Source organism: Melozone crissalis, unplaced genomic scaffold (assembly GCF_028551555.1).
Source record: "Melozone crissalis strain CALT ecotype California unplaced genomic scaffold, PUWL_Pcris_2 ptg000006l_1, whole genome shotgun sequence".
Lineage (NCBI taxonomy): Eukaryota > Metazoa > Chordata > Aves > Passeriformes > Passerellidae > Melozone > Melozone crissalis.
In genome coordinates, this window is record NW_026535784.1 from 13,849,410 (window position 1) to 13,854,737 (window position 5,328).

Here is a 5,328-nt window from a genome sequence, read left to right on the forward strand (position 1 = left end):
TGAATAGCTACACATTCAAGTGACTGAGTATTCAAGACAGAAAACATCAAGTTCCAAGGCCAGACTTTGTTCTGTATATAACAATTCCAATATATTGGAATTTTAATATTGAAATTTCCCTTTCTGATTTGTCTGGCATTATTCCTACTTCCAGAACACAGATTTGATGATTTAATTCGCTGAACCAAAGAACTCCATGTAGTTTTACTTCTCACTGTATCACTTTAACAATGTTGCAGAAACTTCCCCTTCTTTAGGCATTTAAACACTTAATTGATTCACAGATCAAGTTGAAGTAATCCTCTGGTATTGAGGGTCATAGAGCGACTAAAAAAATTAATTTTGCAGTGTTAAACTGTCTCATCATAATGAGTTTATGGAATTAAAAATATACTATAGTTCTACTTCAAATTTTCATTTACTGCCTATGACTGACTTTAGACAAACAGGCCTGGAGACCAACTGCATTATGCAGCAATTACAAACAGCAGCATGGTTAAGCTTCCTACATACTACTGCACTCAAATGACTCCACTGCATTCTAGAAGGGCTTCTTGAAGAGCAGAGGGACAGCTGTCTCCTCCCAAAGCACAGCTCTGAAATGCAGCCTCTGTGGCCCCAGAAAGTGTACTGAGGGACCACCATTAATCTCAAGCAAGCCAAAAGAGCCACCACACAGCAGCTCCTAACCACGACTGAACTGCACAGGTTTTGCATCCACAGTTTACAATGACAGTACATGCCCCTCAATCCAGCCAATTTTCTAAATGCTCATTCTTAACAACTGTATGTGATACTTGCAGCTCATCCAGCAAGCAGGAACAGTTAAGACAGAAGTATCATACACATGTACAGAAAACTGGTCATCACAAGGAAACTTCAAAATCTGAATGCAGACAACAAAAGGAATGTCACTTTTCTTTAAACCTTTCTTCTAAAAGATGAATACTTTCATATCCTATCATTAGCCCTCACTGTGTAACACTCTAAAACCAAATAAGTTATAACCATAATACATTCTACTAAACTCCTAAAAACTAAAACTCACTACTCACCCTCACTTGTCAAGCTGTTTAAAAAGAAAAGTTGGAATCAAAATTGCAATCTACATTGTCTCTGAAATGGGCAATTCTGGGGAGGACAGCCCCATGTGACAGTTATATGTGAGTAACTTTCACATTAAATCATGCACAACACTCTGTAACAGCAGCAGCTACCATCAAACGCCCCCCTGCCTGTTACAGGAGCTAGAACATTCTGTGTATTTGCTTAAATAAAGTTAAGAAATCTACACTTTTGGTCACATCTTAAAACACTGTAGAATACAGGGCATTTTTAAAAAATATTATTTATACTTCCCCTGTCCTGGTGGGTAGTTTCATTGAGAAACAAAGATTAAAATGCAATAAAAATTCCCTAATTAAAAAAAAATTCTAATCAAACATCTAAATGTTTTTATTAGTATACAAGTGTACTATGGGATTTGGTCTGCTTTTTTTCAGAAAAAAGGAACAAAAAAAAAAAAAAAAAAAAGCCCCATTTAGTCCTAAAAGTTCCACTTCAGCATGAATCTTTAAGTCAGCCCAAGGTACCTTCTCAACACATCACCACTCTGCTACTCATCTTTGTATTTCTTCCTCCTAAGCAGCATTCCCAACCAAGCACAGCTCCACACACAAGTACTGGCAGAAACCAGATGCTGAATTCAAGACTCCTTCAAATGGTGAAGCTGTGTCCCAAGAAGGAATCCTGACTAATGCACATAAATCCTCTCAGTAAATGCCAGCTTTGCTTGCAGCATTAAAGCCAGATTACACCAGTGGTATGAACACAGTTTAAAGATAAAAATGTGCTTCTACTAGCAGGGGACAAGTACAAGGCACATTTATATGCCAGTATAATTGTGGTCACATTAGCAATTATACTGATAAAACTACACTGGTAAGAACCACAGCTACAGTCATTAAAAACTTTTTGGGTCAGGGTTTGGCAATCAAGCAGCTTTTGACTACTCAACCCAACATTAATAATGCCTCAAGACAACAAAACTACTTCTACTCAGATGTGTCTCCAACATTTCTAGGGCCATTTTTAAATTAAGCTCTAGTTGATTTTGAGATGTAGTTGTTTCCCTTCCTCCAGGTAAGTTATGCTGTGCTAAGGGCTTGTTATGTAAGAGCCATGATCAGCTTCTACCCCAAGGCTGATATAGCAAGAAACTATCACTTCCAGGCAGCAACAAGCCACAGTTACTTTTATCATTTTGATGGGTTTTCTCTTCACAAAGTTATGATATTCAATTTTTGTATATCTCAAATAATGCCAAATAAAGATTAACTCATGTTGGGCATGTACATTGACAATACAGAGAGTTAACAAGATGTAGGATATGGGGTAATTAAAGTGGTTAAGGCTGATGCTAGCCAGAGGACCCATGGGAAAGGCACAGCTGCAGGCTGCAGGGGTGGGAGTCAGCTGAGGGGGGAGGAGAGAGACAGAGTGACAGCTGGGAGTGAGATTGTGATTGGCTGGAGGAACATGCAGTGAGATTGTGATTGGCTGGAGGAACGGGCGGACAGCATAAGAGCAGGAAGCTGATTGGATGATAGGACACGCAGACAGCAGCACAGCAGCTGAGCCAGCCAATGGGTGCCTTCATTCTGTTAAGTTCTGTTAGGCCTCAGTTTGGTTTCACTTATGTCGGGTTTCTGTTTGGTTGAGATTAGGGTACAAAAAAGGGCTGATTTCTACAATAAAACAATCTCCTTTGGATGCATAAGGGGGTCTGTGTCACTTTGTTCCCACTGCTGGCTGGCCCAAACAGGGACCTATAAAGGTCCCACTAGATCAAGAAACTGGCCAGGCAGGATGCAGGAAGAGTTTGGGAAGGAACTCTGGAATTTAAAGTGTGTGCACCTCACTGGGAGGGTGAGGAGACCAGCGGGAGAAAGTATGGGAGGTGGAATATCCCTGAAACAAAGCAGGAGCTTGGGCCAGGTCAGGCAGCTCCTACATCAACAATCTATTAATATGGCTGATGTGAAACTAAGCACCCTGCTGGACTGGGTGTCTAATCAAGTTACAGATTTTCCCTTTAGTGGGTGCCTTTGATCAGAAACCTGGCAAGCAATAGGGCAGAGACTTTTTGATATCACTAGGGATGGCTTGCAGGCACCTTGCTACATGGGAGGCAACCATGGCAGCCATTAAAGGAAGTCATGCAAATGTTGGCCATTACGTGGCTTTGGAAGTCAATTCCCCCAAACCCATATACGACCCCAAGATGGACCCAAACCCTGCTGAATTTCCTTATCCTGAGACTAACCCAAGCCCCACAGAGCTGTCTTACCCCGATAAAACTCCCTGCATTCTGGCCCCTTTGGCGCGCAACTCCCACATCACGAGCAGGTGGCAGACTCACTCCCGGCCCAAGATGGCGGTGCAGTAGTCCAGCATTGGCAGCAAAGCTGGGAAGCCACCATGAAGGAGAACGACTTGGTGGTCATTTCAGCCTGCCCAGTAATACATACACTGAACCAACACCCAGTGTAACAAGAGCTAGACTGTAAAGAACTGAGGGCGCTAGTTAAAGAAAGTGGCATATTCTCCCATGGTGCCCTATCTACCTTGAGTCTATCAGTACTGCACACATCCTCACACTCCATGACTGGAAAAGCACAAGGAAGATGATTCTAACAGTGATGCAGTTTGCAGTCAGGCTAACTGATTACTGAGCCGTGTACAACCCAGGGGGAAGCGCTGCAGGATAGAAATGCACCAGTCGCCATTGGGCCGCTGACTGCAGAGGGTCCCTTTGCAATCCCTGCAGCGCAGGCAGCCTACCCCTGTGATGTATGCGATATCATCACTCACCTAGCCCTGCTGCGACTCCCAGGGATGGGTATCAACTCTAATATGTCTTTTGCTGAGATTTTACAAGGTCCAGTGGAGTTGTTTGCACAGTTCCTGGACAGACTGCATGGCATGCTCTCCTGGCAAGTCAACGATGATGAGACCAGAACACAGAATAACTCTGGCCTTATTCTGCTGCAGCAGCTTGCATTTACAAATGCGAACAAAGACTGGAACAAAGCACTGCTCACTGCTGGTAACCTATGTACTTGTGATATAGCAGATATGGTTAGAGCATGCTAAAATGTGGGAATTACTGCTCATAATATTAAATCTCTGGCAGGGGCTTGAGCGGCGCACTTCCAGGTTTTGGACACACATCCAGGGAGTGCTGGCTGGGCGGGGTCAGGGTGGGCCTGGTGGTCACATTGACAGCACTCAGCTTGCTGCAGGTGGCCTATGGCCAGCCACAGGCACATCAGGGACTGCCATCTCATCAAGTATGGCAACATCATGAAGCGTGGCCCAGCAACACCAGCACAGTCAGCCCAGTGGCTGTCACCAGAACACTTGTCACGTACATCCACCAGAAGCGGCAGTCAAGGCACAGGGCCACCAGCAGCAGAGGCAACCAGGGAGAGCAGACCACACTGTTCTGGGGCATGGGGCTGCCAGCAGTGAGCAGGTGGCTCCCCTGGCACAGGCACTGCCATGCCACCCTTACAGCGAGCCCCAGTGTTGTTGCTGCAAGCCACCAGGACCTTGTACCTCTGCCTTGCCTCCTCAGAGGAGCAAACCTGCCTGGAGGCTGCAGGTTTGGCTAAGACAAAGAGATGTTTCCTTTGATAGTTTTGAATTGGTTTGTTTGTGACAAAAAGGAAATTTGTACTTTCAAAGGAGCTGTATATATATGTACATAGTTATAGTTATTTACAAGTTATTTATGACAAAGCCAGCTGTTCTGTGAGTTATTACTGAAGATTTTTTTTAAGGATATGATAGGAAAGCCTTCCCAGTCTAGGTCGCAGCTCTGGCCAAGCCATGGCCTTGACTGGCAGGGAAAAGTATGCTATCAAACCCAGATGTTTGCTATCAAACCCAGGTGATATCAAAAATAAGACTCACTAGCTTTGCAAAATCTAGACCACTTTGAGGTAAACAGGGAAGCTTCATCCAGAAGAGACTTTCCAAGTCCTCATTGTGAAAAGAAGGCTCTTGGGAGATCCTGGGTGATAGCAAAGCATATAGGCAGATGTAAGCTTCACCTTGTTAATTTCATTCAAAACTGAATTATGTTCCTGTTAAGTGTTACTACTCACACCGGAGAAGCCTATGTTACAGTTTTTGAAAAGCTGTAATAGTTATTATTGTTGTCACTGTTACTAATGTCTTAGGAATTGCTTAGGTTTTTCCTAGTAAGTTTTCATTGCTTAATAAAAAAGAGGGGGGGGAGATGTAGGATATGGGGTAATGATT